This window comes from Puma concolor, chromosome D3, assembly GCF_028749965.1.
Source record: "Puma concolor isolate L17-30 chromosome D3, mPumCon1.1.hap2, whole genome shotgun sequence".
Classification (NCBI taxonomy): Eukaryota; Metazoa; Chordata; class Mammalia; order Carnivora; family Felidae; genus Puma; species Puma concolor.
This window is the reverse complement of record NC_141678.1, coordinates 66,160,322-66,187,039: the sequence shown is the minus strand read 5'-3', so window position 1 is coordinate 66,187,039 and position 26,718 is coordinate 66,160,322. Positions and strand designations below refer to the sequence as shown.

Genomic DNA, 26,718 nt, shown 5'->3' with positions numbered 1-26,718 from the left:
TAAGACTGGTTCTAAGTATATCTAGCAAATTAAAATTAATAAAAGTCAAATGTATCAAGCAAAAGAAATAGATCCTCGGTTTAAATTACAAATAAAAAAAAACAATCATATTCTGTGTACAAGAGAAACAAGTAAGACAAAGTGACTGGAAAGTTGAAAATAAAAGGTGGGCAAAGGCAAACCAGCAAACCAAACCAAAACCAAAACAAGGAGAGATCCCAGTTTTAATATTAGACATGTTTCAGACAAGGTTGAGTTCAGGGCACAAAACAGTAGATGATGCAAAAATGGGAACTTTATTGCAATCTCACTGATGCTATAATTATTAGGAGGATTTATGTACCCCCATTTTTTTACAGCAGTAATATTTATTTAGATTTTTTTTTTTAATTTTTTTTTTCAACGTTTATTTATTTTTGGGACAGAGAGAGACAGAGCATGAACGGGGGAGGGGCAGAGAGAGAGGGAGACACAGAATCAGAAACAGGCTCCAGGCTCTGAGCCATCAGGCCAGAGCCCGACGCGGGGCTCGAACTCGCGGACCGCGAGATCGTGACCTGGCTGAAGTCGGACGCTTAACCGACTGCGCCACCCAGGCGCCCCTATTTAGATTTTTTTTAATGTTTATTTATTTTTGAAAGAGAGAGACACAGAGTGTGAGCAGGGGTGGGACAGAGAGAGAGAGAGAGAGAGAGAGAGAGAGAGAGAGAGAGAGAATCCGAAGCAGACTCCAGGCTCTGAGCTGTCAGCACAGAGCCCGACAGGGGGTTGAACCCACAAACCGCAAGATCATGACCTGAGCCAAAGTCAGATGCTTAACCGACTGAGCCACCCAGGTGCCCCTATAGCAGTAACATTTACTACGCTGAAAGGTGGAACATATAAAAATAAAGGCAGAGACACATGAGTAGTAAAAGACTAATACAATTCCCTCCATTCAAGTAATTGAGGATGCTTTCAGAGTCACATAACAATTCATTTTGAGATTATCTGTATTTTTCAACTCCCTGTATTTGTACAAACAGCTACAAGAGATTCTTACAGTGTCTCTCCCTTGTGCTAAAGCCTTCCAAGCTCCCAGTGCCTGCTGCCTGAAGTCCTAAAGCTCCTCTGTGATCTAGACCCTGCCTAGTTCTCCAGCCTTCTCCCACTCTTCATGTGTTCAGAGACATCCCCACAATGGGGGGTTCTCTTTTCCACACTTCCCTTCCTTTGTCTTGGTCCATGCTGTTTCCTCTCTTTGGATGCTCTTTACTCTCTGAGAGCAAGCAGATGTAACCTTTAAGACTTCATGAACATGTCACTTTTCTGGGAAGCCTTCTTTGTCCCCAGTCCTGCCAGCTACAGGACTGTTAGGGCATGCTTGCGACTCCCTATAACTAACCCTGTTCTTTAGGATCAAGGCAATCATGATGTCTTTACTCCAGAACATCCTTCATGCTCCACATGCAAACAGGTACTAAGTCCTACCTTTTCTTCCTTTATTAGTCTTCATTCCCTCTGTACCCATCTGACTGTTGCCCCCTGCACTCCTGAGCTCCTCTTCTGTAAGTATTTTGCCACCAGCCTCACCCTGCGCCCTGTTTATTCAGCATTCTACTCCTGTACCCATGTGCCTAAAGCACCCCTTGGTCAAGCCAGCTCCTTTGCTCCAAAGTCTCTGATGGGTTCCTTTTCCTTTACGATCAACTCCTTCATATGATGTCAAGGCTTTCTGCAACTGGTCATGATGCCCTTCGTGATGATTGTTCATCACTCCCAACTATTTCATTCATACTGACAACCCCTCCAACCATGCCATCACCATAGGCTTCCTGACCTGCTCCTTATGTTCCTCATGTTCTCTCTCCTTTTCTCCGCTTACTGATCCAAATTTTGCTTCAAGAGCAACTCCATGGTACCCCTTCCTGGTCTACCAGCCCAGTGATTTCTTTTTTTTTTTTTTTAATTTTTTAAATGTTTATTATTGAGAAACAGAGAGACACAGAGCATGAGCATTGGAGGGGCAGAGAGAAGGGGAGACACAGAATCCAAGGCAGGCTCCAGGATCTGAGCTGTCAGCACAGAGCCCAACGTGGGGCTTGAACCCACAGACCGTGAGATCATGACCTGAGCCGAAGTTGGACACTTAACTGACTGAGCCACCCAGGTTCCCAGCCCATAGATTCCTACTCTGAGCCCTTTGGACATTTATTATCAACACCCTAGCTTGACTTTTATCATAACTCATGCTAGGAGTTGTGCTTATTTGTACATGTTTATCTCATTTGATAGACAGTAAGCCTCAGCAATAAGATCTTATGCTTCTTCTACACTATTCTCGACATCTTATAAGGGATTGAGAATATGGTAGGTGCTCAGCAATCACAGATGCTTTTTTAAAAACAGAGAATCCGTTGCTTCCATCTGTGTCATTTAGCAGGATGGCAGGTCACCTGAGTCCCGAGCCTTAAACAGCCTCCTTCACTGCCCTCCTCCCTTCCAGGGTTGTAAGTGACCCAATTTCCAACTGTCATTTTCTAATCATTTACCTAGCCTAATTAATTACGATAGAGTTGCTTAATATTTTAAAAACCGCTTCCCTACCCATCATCTCAGTGGACCTGCACACAATAGTGTGTTGTAGGCAAGGTGGAGATTTATGGGGAAATAAAGTCAGTGCATCTGGTGCCAGTGAGACCAGACCCCTGGCTTCTATTTCTAGTCTAATAGCCTTTATGGCAGGGCAGGCTGTGTCTCTTCCCTAAGTTTCTAGAACTTCTCTCTGGAAGTGTGAATGTGTGTTTTTAAAACATTGATTTTTGCTCAAATGGCTCTTTATTTTGCTTTTGATTTCTCCTTCCTAGTGAAGATACTGCTCTCCCCCACTGACGGCAAGCATTCTTTTTCCTTCCTGAATGATGGCCCCACTTGGTCCCCCTTTGGTTTTCTTTGCCTGAGTTTCCACTTAGCCCCGCCACCCCCTGGAGAACCATTCTGGCTTAATGCCTCCTGCATCCTTTCAAATTGTTCTTGTTCCTCAGCTCAGGATTTCCTGCAGGGCTGGCCTTCTTGGCTAATGAGGAGCCTCTAGCTGAAGGCACTGTTCCTGACCAAGTTTCCCAATCCTGCTGGGAGGTGGGGGTTGCGGCTGGCGGGAGAGCGGGTTGCAGTCCTGCACTGATAACTCTGCGATCACAGGCAGGAGTCTCTGCTAATGCAGGTCTGGTGAGCCTTGGAACTTGCTGGTACCTGGTTTTGTTTTGAATGACCCACTCTCTTCACACCCCCCACAACCCCAACACTGTATCTTTAAAGTGATTCACTTTACTTTCCTCCAGGAAGGCTCGTTCATATTGTGTTTTCTCTTTCTCTAAATTGTCCAGTGCTATTACTATAATTTGTGGAGGTGGAGTGGGGAGAGTACTATTTATGTTTCAGACTAATTGAGTAGGAGTGACCTTGTATTATGCATTTTGGAGAGATGCTGGGGGCACCCCTCAGCATAACTGTCCATTAAGTAAAATGGGTTTCAAGTTATCACAGTACTAGTAGCAGAGATCTATGATTTTTGTTTCCCCTTCTGTCTTTATTAGTCATAAAGGTGAACAGGCTTTGGCTATCAGACTGGTCCAAGGGGTGCATATGGGACCCAAGCCAGGCCAGCCAGAGTTCTTCCCTAGGAGTCGCAAAGTGGAGCTGGGCAGAGGAAGCCAATCTTGCCGTCCGGCTATTGAGCTGTCAGGATATGAAACTGCAGGAGCTGATGCCAAATTCTAAACAACAGCCAATTTGAGGAAATGACATAACACCCACCGAGAAACGTAAATGGAGATTGAGGGATGGGTGGCATTAACATCTCCAATTCTAGTTATTCATGAAGCTAGCTCCCAACCCTGCTTTTTCAGGAGTCTGGCTACATGAGCCTATAAATCACTTTTTACTGCTGAAGCCAGTTTAATTTGTTAATTGCAACCAAGAAAGTCCTGGCTATACAATCCTTCCTGTCCGACTTGTCTCATCAGAGGCTCCAGATGCCCTTGTATTGTCCTTAGCTGCCCCAAACGAGGTGTTCTTACACAGCATCCTTGGGGCCTCCTAGGGGGGTTGATTCCTGCCTGCATATGAACCCTAAAAGTCCTGCCCTCATGGACCCAGTCCCATCATTGGTAGAAAAGGCATAAAATGCATGTGTCCCTATAAGAATCAGAGCTCCACGAGGTAGGGACACAAGGAAACTTGCCTGCTTTCTTCTCTGGTGTGCCCATCTATCCAGACAGGGCTAGGCACACAGTGGGTACATGGTGAATATTTCTTTTTAAAAAAATTTTAAAATATTTATTTATTGAGAGAGAGAGAGACAGACAGAGAGACAGAGAGAGAGAGAGACAGGAACAGCACAAGTGGAGGATGGGCAGAGAGACAGGGAGACACTGAATCTGAAGCAGGCTCCAGCCTCTGAGCTGTCAGCACAGAGCCCAAAGCAGGGCTCAAACTCATGAACTGTGGAGATCATGACCTAAGCCGAAGTCAGACACTTAACCAATTGAGCCACCCAGGCACCTCAAATACTTCTTTTTAAGTAGTCTCCACGTCCAGCCTGGAGCCCAGTGCAGGGCTTGAACTCACAACCTTGAGATCAAGACCTGAGCTGAGATCAGGAGTTGGATGCTTAACCAACTGAGCTACCCAGGTGTCCCCATGATTGATATTTGTTAAGCGAAAGAAGCACTGAATGCGGCCATTCATTCATTCATATGCCTTTCTTCTTCTGATTAGACGTCTTCAGTCACTGCCTACTGCACTCTGAATTTAACCCTCCCTCAGCTCAATTTCAACCCACCTGTCTAGCTTCATCTCTCACTGCTCCTCCACGTGTTCAAAGAGCCTCCTAGTATGAAGTAGGAGTTAAGCTCACCAGATTGCAGCCTGTCTCTGCAGCCTCTGTGCCTTTGCTTGGGCAATTCCAATCATCTGGAAGTCACTTTTTCTCTGCACTTCAAAATCTCATGTTTTGAACTCATGCCTCAAGGCCTGGCTCAGAAGAAGCTCATGCCACGTGCTGGCCCTGTTCCTCCCATTCAGAAAGAATCTCATGCTTTTTTGAATCTTCATAGCACCTTCTTTCATCCTTTGTCTTCTGAATTTGCAATAATAAGAGATACTGAGACACGTTCATTCTCTTGCCCAGTGGACTCCAGGCTCCTTGGGCACAGTGTTCCGGTTTCTCTCTCTTTGTCCATCAGCTTCTCCTTCTGGCCCTCCTCTTCACCACACATCACCACATTTTCTTACCAACTAGATCCTAGCACAGCCTCACACAAGGTGATGTCCAGTGAATATTATTATGCATGAGGAAATCTGTGCACATCAATGCAAAACAGTAAACTCTGGCCTGACTGGGACAAGCCCGTGGAATCACTGTGCATGGCTTATCCATACAGTGGAGTTAATAAAACTACAGACTTTACTGGGGTTGGCTAATAAAATACATAGCTTATGCAAAGTGCTTAGTCCATGCCGGCACATTATTAGGTGCTCAATAAGTGTTGATTGTTGTTATTGATAGGTCTTAGGTACCCAGAAAGCCAAAAGGACATTTTCTTTCCATTTTCCATCCAGGCCAGTTCTCTGACATTTACAATCGGATAGTTCTCTCCATTTCATACCTAGCCATGTGGCTTGCCACACATCTACCCCATTCAAGAGTCTTCCCTGTGTGGCTGCCTTCCAGGTAGCCAAGCAGCCAGCTTCTCCCCTCACCACAAACTGTCTCACCTGCTAGACCAAAGGAAAAGGAAAGGAAAGGGAAGATCAGGCCAGTCAGGGACTCCCCGGCCTGGGCCTGGGAGAGACAGGACAAAACTGACATGTGAAGCAAGGCTGGCTGCTTCCATTAAACTAACTCCCTCTGTCACCTGAGATGCTGACAATGAGGCCCCACAAGGACATGGATCTGGTCTGGGTGCTTTTCTGTCTTTGCCTCTCTGCACACTCCTCTTCTCTTGCTGGATGCTCAGATAGCTCCAGAGGCTTTCAGGGAGGTGAAGTGCTGTGACAGAGCTCTCTTCTTCTCTCCCTCTCTTTCTGTTTCTGCATTACTCTCTCTGGCTCTGGCTCTCCTCCATCTGTCTTGTTCTACAGATCTGCTTTTTATTCTCTTTAGCTGACCTCGCTGCAATTCCCATCTCTTGCTTTTCTGTCATTTCTCCAGCTATCCCTTTATTGTTTCTGTCTCTCTTAGGCTGACTCTTCCTCCCTCCCTCCTGCCCTCCCCCTGCTCCCCACTCCTCCACCTGCAGATTGGCTCCCTTGCTCTCCTTTTCATGGCCATAATGCTGCAGTGGTGAGAAGGGGACCATCTATCTGTCAGAGACAGGCTCCGCCAACCTCGACCACCTCTCTCCTGCTGCTGGCAATTATCTGGAGGTTGGCACAGGGCCCGGAAACTGCCGCTTGCACCACCCCGCGGCTCAGGGTCTGCTCCCCCAACCCAGCCCCCTTGGAGGACCGCTTGGTGCCATGCCCAGGATGTGACAACCTGCAAAGGTCACACACACTCCAGAGAAGATGGACTGCTCTACGGGTGGAATTGACATTGGGCAGATTTGCAAATGTCCCTCCAGACTTGCTAGTGTTTCACAGAGGCAAGGAATGAGGTGCAAAAAATAGAAACTATAAATTGCACACAGTGCCCCTACCTCCCCTTAACACACACACTTTAACACTGCCATACATCCAGATTTTTACTTTCTTTATTTTTTTTATTTTTTATTTTTATTTTTTTTTATTTTTTAAATTTTTTTTTTCAACATTTATTTATTTTTGGGACAGAGAGAGACAGAGCATGAACGGGCGAGGGGCAGAGAGAGAGGGAGACACAGAATCGGAAACAGGCTCCAGGCTCTGAGTCATCAGCCCAGAGCCTGACGCGGGGCTCGAACTCACGGACCGCGAGATCGTGACCTGGCTGAAGTCGGACGCTCAACCGACTGCGCCACCCAGGCGCCCCTTTCTTTATTTTTTTAAAGGGTGGCTTTCGAATCTACCTTATTTGAAATATTCATACAAATTCATCCATATGACATCACTGGAAGTTAGTGTACCTGGTACCACCAGGCTGGGAGCTGACCTGTTATTTATAGGAACCTATGTGGCTCTGTAAGCTGAGTCACAGCTGTGACCTGGCACTCTCTTTTTCAGAAGTCGATGAGATTTCAGAGCTGACAGAGACTTTTGAGGCTGTTTATGCCAAGACACTGGGAAATCTGTAGACCAGAGTGGCTGAGAAAGGTACCCAGAGTCAACCGGCAAGTTGGTAGCAAAGGCCAGGGAGTCCAGTTTTCAGGCTCCTGGTAAAATGCCCATCTCACTCTGTACTCCACTGCCTTTAATGAGGGAGGAAACAGATCTTCCAGGAAGACAAATAGTTCTACCCAGGTTACTCAGTTATTAGGTGTTAGAGTCCCAGTATCTTCTGATATCTCATTTATTTGTCCTTGAAACCAGCCAACCAACTCATGAAGCATAGTGGCAATCAGAGATATTGAGAAAAGGCTGGGCTAATTACCTTGGGCTGATTTGGGCCTTTGCAGATGGTTCCAAGCATGGAGACTCTTTTCATCAATACTGAAGCAAAGGTATCAATACCGTCAGAAAGTGCTTACGTACGTTCAACGAGTCTTTCCCCCAAGGTCACCATGTGTTATAGGTTCATTTCATGGTAGGGCACCCTGTACCCGCTGTGTGCATGCAGCCACATTCCACGTGCTCACTCAGAGACCTTTGTGTCCAGGGTTAGTGGCTCACTGCCACCAGCCTCACGGTAGGCTATATGATATGTGCTGTGCACTGTGGTGCTGCCTCACTTGACATGTGGAAAATCCCAAGTGGAAATGGAGGCATGCAGAAAGGGTGACTGAAGGGTTAGAATATGCTATGAACCTGGCTGTGACCAGATCACGGCTCACTGTTGGGTCGAGTGTAAAGTTGCAGACTGAATGGCCTTGGTTGCTCCCCTGTGGCCACCAGTTAACAAGAGCTGCCATTTATTGGGCATCTGCAGCGCACCAGACACTGTGTCAGAGGCTCCTCCAGCATCATCTCCCTTAATCCTCACTGCCACCCAGGATGGTGGGGCCACCATCACTGTCTGGTTCCCTAACTGAGGCTCAGGGAGGCCAAGCCCACAGGGCTGTGGGGAGAGGGAGTGGAGTGTGAATTGAGGATTTCTAGCCACAAGGGCCATCCCTGTTCTTTATCCTCTGTCCAACTGCCTCCTGGTTTGTCTATTTACACAGACTCCAGACCCAAGGCTCCTGGAAAAGAAGGGACAGCAGAGTACTGCAGGTAGTGCAGATGGGCCTGCTTATTTGGGAGGTGAACCTTCCTGTTTACTTTCTAGGCTCCCAAGGGCATCGTAGGGTATCACAGAGCGAATACTTATCAAGTATCATCTACCCTAAGGGAAACAAAAAGTTAATGCATGCTCAGAATGTTTGTTTTATTTTTTAAAAAAGAATTTTTTAAAACATTTTTATTTAATTTTAAGAGACAGAGAGACAAAGTGCAAGCAGGGGAGGGGAAGAAAAAGAGAGGGAGACACAGAACCCAAAGCAGGCTCCAGGCTGTGAGCTCTCAGCACAGAGCCCAACAGGGGGCTTGAACTCATGAACCAGATCATGACCTGAGCTGGTCAGATGCTTAACCGACTGAGGCATCCAGGTGCCCCTAGCATGTTTTGTTTTAAAAGGGAAGGAATAATCCTAATGATGTGAATGATAATATAGAGAAACATTGAGAATATTGAGTACTTAGTAGGTGATAAGCAGTTTGCTATGTGCCTCACTTATATATCATAGACATCTGTGAATTAGGCATTATCCCATTTTGCAGGTGAAAAAAACTCAAGTCCAAAGATATTAAAAGCAAATAATCCCCCCACCCAAACCTCTTCAGATTTATTCACATTTTAAGTGTGGGACTAGGATTCAAATGTCAAACTGCTTGCTTCCAATGCTTTTCCACCATCCTGCTCTCAAGGAAGTACACATTACCAGTTAAAAAGCTTTCTATTAAATAATTAAAACTTCAGAATGGTCCCAGTCCTAAAAGGGATACATTTCAATTACCTGGAACAGTCACCGAGGCAGAACAGCCTCTCTGTCTATATACTCTTCCTCGACTCTCTTTCAAATCATATATCTCGAAACCCTCAGGCTCAAGTGGACAATATACACATCCTGCCTGGCAGCTTCATGAGGGGGCCCTAAAAACTGGGGAATTTACAGGCCCTGCTAGACGGCCTACAAGGCCCTCGCCTGCTCGGCATGCAGGACGCCGGCTGGCCAAAGACTCTGTGGAAACAAGGGCCCAGTTCCAGCAGTCAGCTGGGCTCTAAAAGTCTATGCCTTTGGTACTGAGGTTTTATTTTCCCTTTCGATGCTGTTATGGGGGACAGTTGAAGAGGAAATTCCCTACAGTTCAACAGACTCAAGATTTATGGAGTAGTAGGAAAATATTTGCCCTGTGTTTGAAACTGCTGAAGAGGGGAAAAGAAATGTTGTTTTCTACAGATTTATGAAAACAGAAACATTGATTTGTTTTGCTTGGGGTTTGTCACTTTTCTGAATGATGGCTTGATGTTTTCAGGTGCTTTGAGAGGGCCACATTTCTTTCAGGTAAGCCTGGCACCTGGGAAAATTGTGAGATTTGTCTCCTGCACCTTCTTCCCCATCCTCTGTGTCCCTCCCATCCTGTGTTCCCTGTAATCTAGACTTTCCCAGGGAGGAAAATAATCTAGCATTAATTCATAGAAATTATGAAGAATGGATGGCTCACAATTCCTTTTGTATTTGTGTCTTTTAAAAAATGCTGAAGGTGAGTAATTATAGCTAACTGAAATATATTCTCACTCTCAAATGATATGATTTTAGGCACTTGGGAGAGAAATAAGTTTGAGTGGAATCTGAAGATCTTTTCACTGCCCTTCATGCTGTATCATATAAGCAAAGGTGGGTTCTGACTAAACAGGAGACTGGCTCTGGCTATAAACATAGATTTTGCTTTAGAAGTAGCTCTTTAGAGAGCCAAAATTATTCTAGACACTTTGATCTCAAATATCAGCATGAGGATTCCAAGCACAGTTGAGTGATAGATCCCAGGGCCAAAACTAAATTAGAGTAGGTCCTAAAAAAGGAGATTAGTCTGGGTCTACCAAAGGATGGCTCAGAATGCTGCCCCTAGCAGAGGAGGAAGAAAGAGAAACGCAATTCTCATTAACAGATCGCTCAATTACACCCAAGCTAGGCAGCTCCTGGAGATGACCGTGTCACTCAGATTCATCCTCACATTCTCCAATGTCCCTAACGCAAAGGAGCATCTCTGAGAAGTGACCACAGTAATTCTCTCCCCCGTGCAAGTTCCCCTAATGCAATAAAAATTAGCGAACTCTGATTTACTTCTGCATGTCTGCTCAGCAACCACGGCTGCCAGGACCAGCAGGTTGTCAGTGTTGGGAATAATAAGAAACAGAAGGACTTGGAAAGAGTACAGTAGGAAATAGAAAGTAGGGATAAAGTTTTGGGGGGACAGTGAAGATGAGTTGGGGAAAACAATGTTGAATGGCCTTTGAGAGGGAGGTAAGAGGTGAAATCTGGTAGGAAGGATTGGGGCAGGTGCCCAGGGCCTATGACATTATGTATTGAGACAGGATTTGAGAAATCTCCACTTGGCATCCAAAAAAGTTAAATAAAGGCAAGCCAAAGCTTTTCTCTCTCCAGCTTCCAAGTCACACAGTGAGACCCAGGAGGCAGGAGCCAATAAAATCTTAAAAACACCCAAGGACCAGGCCCACACATTCCAAATGCTTCTTAGGGTGACTATTTTTTGCAACAAAGCAAAATGAATTTACAAGTATCTCATTAAAGCTGCAGGGGAGGAAGAACGTGAGAAGTTTCCAGAGAGGGAGGGATGGTAAATGGAATTAATAGCACAGAACTCATTAGGACCCATTATTACTAATTTAAGATATGTGAAATGTTACTGATATTTTCTTTATTTGGTGCATAGTCTCTTGTTGGTTGGAGTAGATTTCGTTAGAGCTTCTTTAGGGTTTTTACACCTAGACTCTAATCCTATTTTACCTAAGTTGGAATTCACAAAGGAAGATTCTCTTATTGTGGACTAGTTTTGGGAATAGTCAGGAAGTTGCCCTGAATCACAAATTCTGGGCGGGCCCTACTGCAAGGTGGATTGGGCAACCCCAGAGTGTACCTGTGGGGACAGCACACCAGTAGAAGACTTCGCATAGAAGCGGTGGTGGGAAAACAGGTGAGGGGTCAGAGTGTGATTTGTGGAGTGCTGTCAGTGAGGAGTCTCAGCCTCTACCTCCTCTCCTTTCTACCTCCTTTCCTTTACCTGCCTTTGGTGGCTGTCTGAGATGTATATGTTGGAGCCGTCACTGGTTTAAGGCAGCACTGTTTCCTGTCAGATGAGAATATGCTTGAGAAGGTAATAGATCACAGCTTCATGAAAATGGCCTCTCAATCCATCAGAAGCCAATGGCTCTGTCTTCAAGAGAAGTTTTGAGTATTAAAGGAAGTTGGAAGAGCCCAGAATATAGAGTGAACTAGTGACCAGAGTGGGTAGACAGGGGTGGGGCACATGAGGGCACTGGGTGCTGGGTGGGAAATGGCTGAGGGTAGGAGGAAGGAGACTCAGTGAAGGGGTAGGGGAGCGAAGATGCTGGGGCTGAACACTCAGTTTTCACTCTTGTCTTCTGGTTTGGTCAGGCTAGGCCTGACCTGCAGGCCAGGCCTGCAGCACACAGTTATAGGTTCTTCTAAAGAGGGGTTCCTCCCTCAAAGCCATGATGAAAACCACCCACTGAAGTGAGACAGGTCATAGCTTGAACGCTTCTAGCTTCCAAATCTGGTCCCCAAATGTCAGAACTGGATAGGGCTACATACTCCCTTGATTCCTGACTATTTTCTTAGCAGCTCTATGTACCGGGCACTGGGTGGGGTCTTGGGAATAGAAGGTTGCAACTTGCAGGGCACTTTTGGGAGATGGATGGCAGGTTAGAGTCTTCTACTTGAGCTGGCACTCTTTTCATTGCTGGAGGGAGTTTGGATCTGACAATCACCTTCATGGAATCACTCATTCAGCAGAGGGATCGCTACAAATCCACTCTAGCCCAGAACTGATGGCCATGCACGGTCCTCCCATGTCTAATCTTCCTCCGCTATACAGACAGCATCTCATTATAATTGTCTTATTTTAACTGTCATTTGTACCCCAAGGTACAGTTTCCGTATATCAGTATACTCACTTGCACCAAACATTCTGTGAGTTTTCTGACTTTGCCAGAACTGTGAAAGGTCATGAGGCAGGATAACTCAACTCACCATCTAGATTTCAAGTGACATGATTCTACCTCTACCTTGCTGTCACAGCTCCACAAACCTACGAGGACATGGGGGCTCAGACATCATATCATGGCTAGTAAATGTGCTTTTGGGAAAATTAAAAATCCTTCTGGGTGCCAGCTTGCTCTTCTATGAAAAGAAATATTCAAAGCTTTCTTCTAGCTCTAACCTGATCACTGAGGTGGGGGTGGCTGACGAGCCAGTAGAGGTGGTGCTGAAATCAGTGCATGGCTAGCTGATCATTTCAAGACACTGTCAGGAAGAAAAGACTCTTTAGCAAAGGGGTAGTGGGTGAACAGATTTGGGGGGTGTGGGTAGCCCATGGCCCAAAGGGAAAGGCTCCTCTTCCTGAGTGTCACCCCGAATGGGGGTTTCCTGCCCAGAAGCTGCAGGGCCACTCTGGGTTTTGCAATGATGCCAATTCTCCTGTCCTAATGTTCCGGGAAGAACGTTTTCATGGAACACAAATCACTGGTCCTTCATCCTGTGACAGCAAATGGAGACTAATGATAGGAACTGGGACTTAAGAGATGCCTTTACATTAGTGTCTGTTTCTGCAAACTTGTTCCAGAAAGCTCCTTTGTGCTGCCTGGATTCTGGCCTGAGGGCCTCCCCCTGGAGGCTGCAGGATGGCAGATGTTAGGCAGCAGTGCCTCCCCTGGGGCAGGCATCTCTTCTACATCTATCTCTCTTCATGCTGTAGCCTGAAACCCCCAGTTCCCTCATACCCACAGCAAAGCCCCAGCATGGCATCTGCCCTTTGGCACATCTCTCAACATCATTTTCCTGGGACAGCCTGCATGTGCTTTTCCTCAGCTTCCTGCCACCCTTCTCAGCCACTTTTGATCCTTGATATTCAGTGCCCTGTTGGAGTGCATCTGGATCGAGGATACCCTTCTCCTCCCACTTCTAAGAGGTAGCTACTCCTATTTTCTCCATTTTACAGATGGGAAAATGGAGGCATAGTGAGGTAAAGTGATTTGGTCAAGGTCATGAAGATGGCAAGTTTCAAAGCCAGAACTGGAACCCAGGCAGTCCAGCTCCTGAGATTGCTGTTGACCTTGTGGTTCTTTATTATTATTATTATTATTATTATTATTATTATTATTATTATTATTGTTATTTTACCAGCACAGTCTTCTGACTCCCACTCACAACTTCCTGGTCCCTATGAAAAAAGCCACCACCCAGAGACTCTTTCTAAACTGTTGCTTTCAAACAATGCTTCTAAGATTCTAGAAGTCTCCCAACTGCCTGTGGACCTCAGAGAGAGGGGGTAAAACTGACCTGAAGCAAATGTGGCCACCTTCATGAATCTCCCTTTGCCACCAGAACTGGTGCTGGTGAGAACCCCAATGAAGAGGTGGGCCTGGGCTGGGTGCTTCTTTTCATTTTCCCTTCTGCATGTACATGTAGTTGATTTTGGAGGCCTTGCATCAGGGAGAGAGAGAGGAGCATGTGCTGCCCTCTCTAAACCCTACCAGGGATGCTGAACATCTGGGATGGGGTAGGGGAGCTTTTGGGCACCACTGTTAAGGAATAGGTTGCAAATGTGCTATACCATTTATTCTGCCCTACTGATCCAATCTTAAATAAAATCCAATCTTACTTGATAACTGAATCTGAGACTCAAAGAGATGAAATAGGTAAGAAACAAAAAGAAAAACAAAAACAAAACACCTCTTCATAGACCGCAAAATACTGTGCAAGATGTGCTTTGTTATAACTTATTAACATTCAACTTTCACCCAAAGTGGAATTGATTTTTTAAAATTCATATTCATGCATGCTCCCTAATTGGGGGGAGTGTCTGGCAGCCCTGAGGTCTCTAGGTCCCTGCATCTCATGGGTCCTGTAGGCTCTATCCCTCCAGGCACATCTCGCCTGGAATAATAAGGCATTTCTTCACATTCCCTCCACCCCACTGCCCATCTTGCATTCATTCCAAAGGCTGTCTTTACCTCAGCTTTGAGAATCTACAACAGCCCTGCAGCTGGGAAGAGAGTGTATCATTTGGCTTTTTGCCCAGAAAATAAGATGCTTCAAAAAGGTCATCAAAAAAAAAAAAAAAAAAAAAGTCTCTTGGGGGAGAAAGGGGGGAAAAAAACCACCTTCTCTCTCAAGGTTAATTGAGTGGAAGGTGAACTTTCATCACATGTTGTCCTTTTGTGAAAGCACAGCCTTAAAGATGTGGAGAGGGCAACTGACAGGATGGCATGGGCTGGGCTGCTGTGTAGGGACATGGTGCCTCCAAAGTTGGCTCTGAGCTTCCCAGTCCTTGGACAGTGTCCCTACCGAGCAGGAGCAGAAGGGAGTGTACAGGCATGCAGCCAGAGCCCAGCCTTCATAGGATATAAAGGAATGTAGGCTGGACGCCTACCCTCAGGGAGCCTTTGCTCTGGAGGATGAAAGGAGGCCCACAGCCAGCCTGTGTGAAATGAATCAGAGACCAGTAGTGTGTTGTTGGTGCTGGGTCTGCAGGTGGTGGGTGCTCAGGGCTGACGGGGTTGCCTGTGACCGAGAGTGCTGCTCTGAGCTATGGAAAAAGCCTGACCTGTTTGGGGCCTTTGCACTTGCCTCTTACCATGTGCGTTGACTCTGGTTCTAGCTGAGGATAATTTTGCTTCTTAAAGGGCACGTGGCAATATCTGGGGACATTTTGCCTGTCATGATTGGGAGGGAAGTGCTACTGGTACCAAGTATGTAGAGGCCAAGGATGCTCCTAAACATCCTACAATGTGTAGGTCACCCCCCCCCCACCCTGATCCAATAAAGAATTATCCAGCCCCAAATATCAATAGTGTCAAAGTGGAGGCACCTTGCCCTAGAACTAGCTCCCACCACCTCCACCCTGGCCACATAACTTCCTCTTTCCTTTACTTTATCTAGGTGTTTGCTCAAACCACCTACCAAAAATCCATTCATGACCATCTTATATAAAAGAGAAACCCTGATCTCATTCCACCACTCCTTTCCCTCTCCCCATGATTCAATTTTTTCATGGCTCCTCTCCTTGTCTGATATGTGCATGTGTGTGGCTATGTTTTTATAGTAACTGCCTTTCCACGCTAGAATGTAAGCTCTGTGAGAGCAGGGATGCTGCCCCTTTCGCTCCTTACTCTGTTCCCAGTGTCTACAACAGAGGATATAGTAGATATTCAGTCAACATTTGTTGAGTTAATGAATAAATGGACACTAATCCCAAGCAGCTGTGTGACCCTGGGCCAGTCACTTAGCTCCTGTAATATGCACTGAAATTCTCATGTGAAAAAAAGAAAGCAAAGGATTAGAATGTTTCAATGGGTCTTTCCAGCTTAAAGTTTTTTCTATTCTCCAAGAAAGAGTAATCTGGGAGTATTGGATGACCCAAGAGGGCAGGTTTCAGTAAGGCAGCACTGTATAAAGGCACAGCACGTGGGGTGGAGTCCTACCTGGAGGGGATAGTGTCTGGATTAAATAAGCAGAGCACTTAGCCCAAGGCCAGCTTCCCACCAAATGCGTGGTGAATGGCAGCTGTTGTTATTCTTGAAGAATTCAGGGCCAGGATTGGGTGAGGCAAGAGAGGCACTAACCTCAGGCACAAAATTGAAGGTGTGACCAAAAAGCTCTGCCATCTAGACAGATAATATTTTAATCCAATATTTTTTAAAAATAAAAATTAATGCAAAAATCCACAAAGAAGAAAACACCAAGATCTTAGCTAAAGACAAGATCAGTATGACTGTTTCCTTTTGCTTTAGGTTCCCATAGGCCTTGGCACAGTGCTGCTACTGATGCTGTCTTTATTTGAAATTTTGAGCTATTTCTCATAAAGGATTTTTTTGGCATGAATTTTGATTTTTAAAAAACATGGCATTGAAATATGATTTGTCTTGATTACTGAGATCTCCATCACTTCCTTCAGTTTTGTGCCTGAGGGTGAGCACCTCACCTTCTTCGCCTGGCTGGAGAGCAATGGACTGTCTAGAAGCAGAGAGAAGCTCCAGACATCCCTCTCTGAGGAAGAGAAACAGGGTGAGGGACGGGTTACACAGATGATGGGGATTAAGGAGAGGGGAGCTTTTGGACAGCGGGTGGGATCTTAGAATTTGAGGGCTAGGTTTCCCAGGCAGACTGGGGCTGAGGAGATGGTCTGATTCCAAGTGAAAAGGAAAAAGACCCCAGGGCTGGGATGGCAGGTCCTGGTTTGCTTGGGACGGTCTTTGGTGCACCAGCTGTCTCAGCAGTGATGAATAATTCCTCCTCTTGCTCTCTAAAGTGTCCAGGGCTGGGCCACCCAGGATGTATGGTCATCCTGGGTCCGGCTGCTGTCCATGCCAGTGCTGTAGTGGGCCTCTCTGAACCCCTACAAAGGAGAAAGACACTGCCCTCCACCTGAGACCCGGTGTCTGATGATGTCTGGTGCTGCTGGAAGAATTCCTCAGACCCATCTCAGACCTTAGCTATGCTTCATAGCTTACCCTTTGCCCTGTAGCCATTTTTCATGTGTCTGACCTTGCCCTTATCTTGCCAGACTCTTTGCCCCTCATGGCCTTGCCGTGTGACCTGCTGCCAACACCACAGAGTAGCTGTCCTGGGAGCAACACTCACAAAGAAGCATGGCATTGTTTTAGTCCATGGTGTTGGAGAGAAGAAAAAAGTGAAATTGACAAGAAAAATAATCAATACATAAAATTAATGTCAAATTTTTTAAATGCCCTTATTTCTATGGTATTAACCTACACTTGGATTCCCTTTCACTTGCATTGTTTGTCCTGAGCTTAAAATGCATGTATGGACTAATGTGCAAGGTACCTCGCCAGAAATAGCAGATTCCCATCTCACTTATGCATGGTATGAACTAATACAATGATTTAGTGTGTGGTATGTAAAATTAAGCACTAAGAAGCTCTGAAACCAGAAGGGCATGCACTGTTTTGATGACTGCAAATAATGCCCTTTGATTTCTTTTTTTTTTTTTTTTTTAATGTACTTGTTTTCATTATCATTGCATATTGGATTGTTAAGTTTTCAGACCCTGGACTACATATTTTACGGGCACTGTCCCTTTTACCTTTAATACATACAGCAATTCTGACAGCGGGTGCTATTGCTTCCATTTTAGAGATCAGAAAATTAAGGCTTATAGGAGTCAAGTTGCCAAAGTCACAAAGTTGGCACATGGCGGACCTGGGATTCAAACCCAGTCTTTTCTGAGTTCAAGCTCTCAGCTAAACCCAAGCACTGTTTTGCCTACCATGGAGGGTTAAACCAGCAGCCAAGGACATCTCTTACACATGTGTCCAGTCTTCTGTCAAAGGGGCATGTGACCAGACCTGTCCCTACCCTTTGTATGAGCACCTCCCACCCCCAGTCCTAAAATGTTCTGCTTAACTGAGGTTTGAGTTACTGAATGGGCAAACAGATAAACCAGGAGGTAATTATTTATATAACCAGCAAAATAATCTTTCAAAATAGAATATCATTAGTCCTTTGAGTAGTTTATTGATGACTCATGATTCTTAAAATCTCTGATAGGAAAGGAATTTAGAAGTTCATCTGATGCAAACTTCCTTGACTACTGAATTGAGATGCCATGAAACTTAAACTAAAAGAGTCTATTGGAGTGAAATTGTGGATAATCATGGATATCATCTCTAAGATGATAATGTGAATGTGAATAGGAAGGAAGAGTTCACTGGACTCAATCTGATTATTTATTTTTCAAGTATTTTTATATCCAATTTTGGGAATAAATAATTTTATCCAAATCTTCCTCTCCCTCCTTTCCATAATCCAAATTCTGTCCATTCTTCAAGTCCTAATTTAATTGTAAGTTTTTTCATGGAAATTCCTCAATGGTGGGACAGCTATTTTTCCTTCTGGACTTCCATTTGTCTCAGTCTTGTTTATGTCACTTAGTGTTTGATTTTCAGACTGCATTCTAATAGTTTCATCATTCTAACTGATTGAGTGAAGGACATAAAAAGTGTATATTCAGTTTCTTGCTTCCCCAGAAGCCCCTCACTTAGGGATTGACTTTGTAGCAGGTGCTTTCAGGGCCCCGCCCTACTCTTTGGACCCTTCAGTGGGCTCCAGCTAACTTAAAAATGTCAGTATCTGCCTTTGTGTGCCTGAAGGCTCCCCTTCCTTCACCCTCAGTAGGGGAAAGCTTGCTCTTTGTATATATGGCAGGCCAGAGTTTCAAAGAGTTACCACCCTCTAGCAATAGCCCTCAAACTAATGAAGCTCTTAAGTTGGTATATAAACACCCCAGCTCCCTCACTCCTTGAAGTGGTTCTGAATCATGTGCTTTGCACCATTTCCCAGAGTTTTCTTGAGAGGTAGGCTCCAGCGGTCCATAGCAGTAGCTGGCTAAAAAAGTCATGTACCCTTTATTTATTGCATTTTCTCCTTGTGTTACCTGCAGTGCCCAAGTAGATAGTTTACACTCACATCAGGATCTGCTTCTGGGGAACTCAAACCAAGACAGGTATAGAGGATATTGTCAATATTGACTTATTGGTTGGATGATTAGCTGACTGTCAGTGTTTTTCCTTGCAGGTACAGGGATTGTGCGTTTTTTTTCGGAAGCCATGGTGCTTTTCTGCCCAGTGGTACTCATTCATTCCTAGTTGAATGGAACAATGATGAGGGCAAGGATTCCCACCCCAGGTTCATCTAGCTCTGTTCACTACTCTGTATTTGTGATCTATTACTGACTTTGGTAAGTAGCAAAGAGCCCAGGGGAATTATGTCAAACCTCTATTCCCTCTCTCCCATCCCTGCTGCTACCAGCTGCATGCAATTCTCATGTTTTATTGTCTTTACATTGATTACCTTCTGACAAGGCCAGGAAGAAATGCTGACCCTTGGTTACAACTAAGCAAAGGCCCCTTCCCTTTGGAAACACAAAAAAGAATGAGAAAATGAACAACAGAAAGATGTTTCCTAACAGGGCCATGTCAAATTTATAGATAAATAAAATATCAAAGATCAAATGAGGCTAGATCAGCAGTTTGGATCTCTCCCCAACCAAGCAGAGAATATGCTGTCGACTCCGTCTTGGACTGATTTCCAACTTTGTGTTTCACAGCTGTAGCCAGGCAGAGTACGTCCAATAATGCTATTTGTTTTCCACTTAAAAAAAAAAAAAAAAAGGCTGGGGAAATATATAAATGGCTCATAGGAGAAGAGGGCATTAGCAGACAGTCAGTCTGACCAAAGCGAGACAGGCAGATGGTTTGTGGGCCTGACGCCAGCTGGGTGTTTCCATAAGTGATCACATATCTCCTCTCTGTGCCCCAGCACTCGGCTTGATTAAGAGGTCAGGAGCAGGCTGCCACAGCACGAGGCCAGAGCACACATGATATACGGCCAACCTGTCGGTCGCCTAGAAACAGCTCTGTAAAGGGGCCCAAAGACAAATCAATTTATAAGCCCACAAGTTTGGGCCCAGTAGTCTTGGCTGTTATTAAAACATGAAGTTTGATTCTTTGGGCTTGCTTTCTCAAATGTCACTCAGCCCCTTTAACTTTGACTGGACATCACTTCTTTTCCTTTTTAATACAGTAGTATCTTTGGATAAGTGATAATACCTTCCAGGTGGGATTCCGGGAAGTGAGTGAGGCTGGAGGCAGGCAGGCAGGAGAGGGATGCATTCAGGGAAAACTGAGGTGAGGTCTGGTTCTCCTTTCTTCATTTGCTGAGCACTGGGTGCTCAGTACTGTGGAGAAGTACAGGGAGAGGAGGACACATCATCCTTTTCTGGATGGTGAAGGTTTATGTGTATAAAGCAGGGCAACCCAAAGATGCAAAGGGCTGAAATGAGTGATGTGGATAATGCAAATTTTTAAATGGTCGGCGAGGTGGTCAGAAAAAGCCTTAGAGAGGAAGTGGAACATGAGGTAGGTGTGATTCACACAAATGAAGAAGTCAGATTTGCAGAGATGCAGCAATCATCTGGGTAACCTTCGGAAAGCCTCTTAACCTGTATATGCTTCGATAGATTTTATCCTTGCTTTTCAGAGAGCATAGGATTGAGAACTTTCCAGAGAGAGGACTCAGAGAACAAAGGCTAAGCATGATACTCTAGGGCCAATGAGGCACTAGTCTGCCTGGAGTGGGCCTTAAGACTTTGTTCACTGATCTGTGAGTAATCCTATTCTCAAGTGATTTCCACGGCAGACCTGAATGGCTCTTGGAATGCTGCCTGCTGGCCACACCTTCCCCTGCTATGTCCACTCTGCAAACTTATCTGTCCAGTTACAGATTCTGGTTAGTGATCTGGATTGAAATTCTGTCTTCATGCCTGATTAGAAAGATGAAGGATTGTGCTTCCCAACTATAAAATCTGTTTAGTAAATGTTTACTATATACCTACTTTTAGCGAGGCACCAATGTAAGCATGGATGGAAGAGTTAAAAGTCTGCAAGTATAGTCTGTCCCTTACTGTAAGGAGTTTGCAATCTCTTTACAGGGTGGTTAAAATAAATAAATCAAGGCGCAGCAAGCCTCTGAGATAGGCCCCAACAGAGGTGTAAGCAATGTGATGGGGGTTAGAAGTAGTGGTCATTTCTGGTTGGAGGGACCGGGAAAGGTTTCCTGGGGAAGACTATGGGCAGCCCAAAGTTGCCTGAAGTTGAGGGAAGGCAGCAGTCCAGCTTTCTATCTAAAACCCTATGTGGTAAGCAGCAGTCAGAGGTAAAAGGTGACTCTTAAATTCACAACACGGTAAAGGCAACCCAGCTTGAAGGGTAGGTAAAGGCCATGCTAATTTTTGAAGGTTCAGTCTTGGTTTGCCTAGAACGCTCTCAATTTACATATTATTATTAGTAACATCCTCTTTCATTCTCAAAGTTGTCCTGGTTTGGACAAGAATTATACAGTCATCTTCATTATAGGTAATGTTTTCAGCAGCCCTTCAGGAGCAGCCAATCTGAGCTATACCAACATAGTAGACTGGGGATGTTCCCTTGAACCAAGAAATCCTCTTTATGTTGCCTCCAAACGAACACACACAGATCAACAATGAGAAAAAGCCAAGGTATTCCTTTCCTGTAGAATGAACCAAGCAATGGAAGCAGGTGGGCACGCCAGACACACACCCATTGTCGAGGTACACTGATAGAGCATGGAATGATCACGAAAAATCTATTAACACACTCGAGCCACACTCAGTCTTGTTTTGCAGATAAACATGGTCTGTGATTATTTTACAACACTGTGAAGGTGCTGGGGGTTGTCCCTCATTTATTACTTGACTAATAAATACTTTAATTACACTTAATAAATAATGTAAGCAGGGCTCACTGAAGTGGTAATTCTTTAAATTAATTATTAACTGCATGCAAAAGGCTGCACTGCCAGTACCACTAAAAGAAAATTCAGCCTTTAATCTAAAGTGATTATTCATTATCTGGTATAAAGGCTCCATTTGCATATTATTAGGGAAATAAACTTTGGCCTCCTTGGCAATACAGATAGATCTCAAAGTCCGTGCATTATGAATCTCCAAATACTAAAGTAATGATAAACAATATGTAATAAAGTCTCCAGTTTATAGCTTTATAACAGCTGGTTTTTGATTTTCCAAATATATTACAATGATAAAGTGACCAGTTAATGTATAAGCTCTTTGTGAAAGGTGGTGCCTACAGATGGTCGACTGATAGGAAACGGTAAATGTGCAAACTGCTCATTTCCCTTGAGATTGGAGCCATAAAATGATCTCAATAAGATATGAGAAGAAAATCTCTCTTTAACCCTTTTCTTAGCTGCAATCCAAATATGGGGCTGCGTTTAGCTGTCTGGTGTGTCTCTTTCTCTGCTCCTCCCAGACTCCCACCTTTCCCCTGATAAAGTGAAGGGGGAATATCTGGATATGCAGGCCTTGTGGTATCCCTGATTCTACCTTGGGGCAAAGAGGCAAGGTAAGGTTCCAGTCAAAAGAGAAAGATGATCTATAAAACAAGCAAAAGACCAAAATTCATGTGCCCCTTGCATTCTCTAACTTGGTACTTTCTCCTTGAGCCTGGGCTTCTTCCAGAGGAAGTGACTGACCCCAGATGTGATGGCTGGGGAGCAAGATGCATGGAGCAGCCTCCTAGCATTTAAACTATAAAATTCTGTGGAGAAATGATTGAAAAAGAGGTTTCTGAAGAAGGAGAAATCTCTCTCCTTGACTCCCTTTGGCACAAGTAGGGTTGGGGGATAGGGGGAGGGGATGGGGGAGGAGATAGGGGCAGGGGAGAGGAGGAGGAGACAGGACGCCAGGAACTCATGAAAATGGCGACAATCACAAGGAGGCAGGGATGACCTCTTTCCCCATTTCATACCCCATCCTATTCATCTCTCTGAACCCCATTCAGAGACTATCTCTTTCAAGAGATCTTCCTTAACTCTCTGTGCATTCCAGCAGCATTCACCTACAGTGTGGGCCAGTCAATAGTCACTGATTTCTGGGAGGTGGGAAAGGGGCTACATGAGGATGAGGGGTGTCCTTTATTTTTTAAAAAGTTTTTATTTATTATTTTTTTTTAGAGAGAGAGAAAGAGAAAGAGAGAGGGGGGAGAAAGCATGGAGAGAGGAGGGGCAGAAAGGGAGGGAGAGAGGGAGAATTCCAAGCAGGCTCTGTGCTGTCAGGGCAGAGCCTGATTGATGTGGGGCTCAATCTCATGAACTATGAGATCATGACTCGAACAGAAATCAAGAATTGGACATTTAACCAACTGAGCCATCCAAGCATCCTGAGGGGTGTCCTTTAAAGTGGTCATTCCAAGAACTGAAATTCGTTGCAATACTGTTGCTGTGCTCCAAATATGGCTGAAAATCTTTGAGAACTGCCCTTCATGTTTGTTTTAGTCAGCTTGCACTGCTATAACAAAATACCATACACCTTAGGTGGCTTGGATAACAGACAATTATTTACCATAGTTCCACAGGATTAAAGTCTGAGATCAGGGTACCAGCATGGTTGGGTTCTTGGTGAGGATTCTTTTGTTGGCTTGTAGATGGCCACTTTATTGCTATGTCCTCATAGGGCAGAGAGAGAACTCTGAGTCTCTTCCTCTTCTTATAATGACACTAATCCCATCAGGGGCCTCTACCACCTAATGGCTCTCCCTCCTGATACCATCATACTGGGGATTAGGGCTTCAGCACATAAATATGGGGGTGGGGGCACAAACATTCCATCCATAATAATGTTTTTATGAACATCTTCAATGGGAGAAAAGTCATGTTAATAATAATCACTCTCCTCTGAGTATGAGTGATGTATGCAAATAGTTTCATGTTCATTATCTCATATTATCCCCATAGTACACTAAGAAGTAAATATCATTAGCCAATTACAGCTGAGAACACAAAGGTTCAGAGTTCAATAGCTTGCCTAAGGCCACATAGCTGGTAAGTAGCATACCCTAGATTTGAACTGAGTGACTCCAAAGCCAAGGCATTGATGAGTATGCATACTGCTCTGTCTTTTGAAGGTAGACTAAAGTCTGGGAAATAACTAGTGGTTAATGGCTGAATGTGTTTACCTTCTCATATAATTTATATCACCAATGGAACTTCTCTGGGCATTTTTTTTTTAGCTCAAAGGGAATTCTTTTTTTTTTTTTTTTTTTTTTCCCAAAGGGAATTCTAAGAGTAGGAGTTTTAAGCATACTACTTCTCAGTGGCATGATGCCTGGGGAGAGAAGGGCCTCATCGACCTTCTGAAATCATGCCTTAAAGGCAAGTGCCTAAGTGCCTTCTGTGGTACACACATAGGGCCAACTTCATTCTCATCTAGCCTAATCTGTAGCTCCTTGGGCCATAAAGTGTAATTAGTGTTCACACTTATTATCTCCTTCTGTCTTCCCACTATCCCCAGGCACTAGATTGGTATTATTAATATTTTTCATTTTAGAGATGAGAAAACTAAAGCACAGACAGGTTGAGCAACTTCCCTAAGTTTACACAGCAAATGAGGGAAAGACCTAGGGCTCAAATGTAGGAATCTCTGTTTTTATCAATGAAAACTCAATGAACAGATGGATGGTACATCACAAATGTTTCTCGTGTCCTATCAAAAACAATGTCAATTTGACAGAAAGAGCGAAAATTCATCTGTACATTTTTTCCCTTACCTACAAGGTTCCCATCCATTATTCATGCATTCCTTCATTGTTCCTGTCACTCACTGATTAATTAATTTAATAAATACTTTCGAAGCACATTACTTGGTGCCAGCTACTGTCCTAGGTACTGGCTATCTAATCTAAATTTACAAAAGGAAATTGAACCAATGGGCTGTTAACTGAATTGACAAAGTGATCCAATTACTTTGGTGTTGGTGGAGACTTCGTTAGAGACCCCTCCATATTCTCAATCTCCCAGAGGCTCCAGGAGAGATGCGGGGTCTTCAAAAGAACTGCAGACGCACAACTACCTGTGAGCTTCACCACTGGCTCCCACTTTTGAAAAGATGACTGCGTGATTTCTGATTACAGCCATTAGGCAAAATAAAACACAGAGAACGCTGGCTCACCAGTTTCATCCTGCTTAATCAAATAGCCTCATTCATCATATTCACTCACACTATTCAGGGAAAGTGCTTTTCCGTACTTCAAAGATGGGCAAGAGCAAGCCTGATCTGTACTTCCCATTTTGCTCTCCTTCCTTTTTAAATACAAGCAGATGATCTTTCCTTCTTTTTTTCTCCCTTCCAATTCCTGATTGAGAGGCACAGCCTCAGCACAGCAGCAGTCCAGCCAGGAAGAAATCTAAGCTGAGGACTGTATTATCCCTCATGACACTCATAATTCAGCAGGATTTCTTCCTAACTGACTTTGGGGCTGGGCCTGAGCAGGGACCAGAATATCATAGAATGTCGGGCTAGCAGCATCCACAGAGAGAAGGCATTCTGGCCACTCATGTTACAGATGAGGCCAGAGAGGGGAAGAAGCTTGTCCAAGGTCACACAGCAAGGTTGTTGCAGAGCAGGGGGCACCAGTTCCCAAATTGGCAATTCCCAAGCTAGTGCCCTCAACTGTCTTATCACCGTGACTATTGCTAATACCACAGGAAACCCTAAACAGGGGCTTGGGTTCTTCAGCACTTTCCCTAATCCTACATTCAGGTAAATTGCTGATGGTTTCACACAGGAACCAAACCTTCTTTGTTTATGATAGAGGCCAATTTGCAAAATTGGTGATATTCACTCTATTGTGCTTCTACATCCTCCCTCTGGGTTCCTTTGCCATTTCTGGGTGACTCATTCTCTAGGCACATTCCCCCAGAATTTCATACTGCTAACCAGGTTTTCTCCACAGAACCCAGGCTCTGGAAAGACCCCCTTCCTCCTCCTTCCTTAGTCCTAGGCTTCAAGTAAAGAGGAATGCTTTACACTCTCATTTGAATTGAGATCTTACTGGCTAGCCACTAATCTGGGATGAATCTCAAGGTTAAATTTCAAGGGGTTTAGATTTTAGAAAAAAGATTTTTTATATATATTTTGCAAAAGGTGTGCATATATAACTGTCCATTTGCCAGTATGGCTGGCCTATATATTGTTTAAAAATTTTTTTTTTTTACCATTTATTTATTTTTGAGAGAGAGAGAGAGAAGGGGAGGGGCAGAGAGAGAAAGACACAGAATCTGAAGCAGGCTCCAGGATCTGAGCTGTCAGCACAGAGCTCGATGTGGGGCTTGAACTCACAAGCTGTGAGATCATGACCTGAGACAAAGTCGGATGCTTAACCAACTGAGCCACCCAGGTGCCCCGACTGGCTCATATACTGACATTGTATGGACGTAGCCTAAAACTTCCTATAGCCTAGCACCTCCCCACCTCCCAGGCACACACACATCCTGGGTAACTTAGATGATGTGATTGATGTATATGGGAGGTGATTTTTTTCTCTGTCATCTGGCCTAGCTAAAAATAAATCTTTTGTAAATCAATGTTTAGCAAAAAAATAAATAAGTATCAATGAAATTGCTTCCTTTATCGAATGCTTATTTTGTAATGGAGATTCTGTTAAGAACCTTATACATATATGTCATACTTTTTAATTCTTACAACAATCGTGTTAGGAGTTGAACTGTATCTCCTCCACCTCCACCCAATTCAATATGCTAAAGTCTAACCTGTAATACCTCAGCATGTGACTTATTTGGAAGTAAAGTTACTGCAGATGCAATTTGTTAAGATGAATTCAAACTGAAATGGAGTGGACTTCTAGTCCAATATGACTGTTATCCTTATAAAAAAAGGGGAAATTTGGCCACAGAAACAGACACACGGATGGAATGTGATGTGAAGATGAAGAGAGAGATTTGGGTG

The 26,718-nt window shown here is 44.4% G+C and overlaps 1 long non-coding RNA gene across 1 annotated transcript in view; it reads left to right on the top strand.

Annotated features, from left to right (window-relative positions):
* LOC112868411 (uncharacterized) overlaps positions 1–19,565 on the top strand; it is a 143,776-nt gene extending 124,211 nt beyond the window's left edge. The window contains exons 8-10 of the long non-coding RNA XR_015242546.1: positions 9,915–9,992; positions 10,761–10,855; positions 16,921–19,565. This is a non-coding gene — a long non-coding RNA (uncharacterized LOC112868411). The remainder of the gene's footprint in view (positions 1–9,914; positions 9,993–10,760; positions 10,856–16,920) is intronic.
* Positions 19,566–26,718: the final 7,153 nt, after the last annotated feature.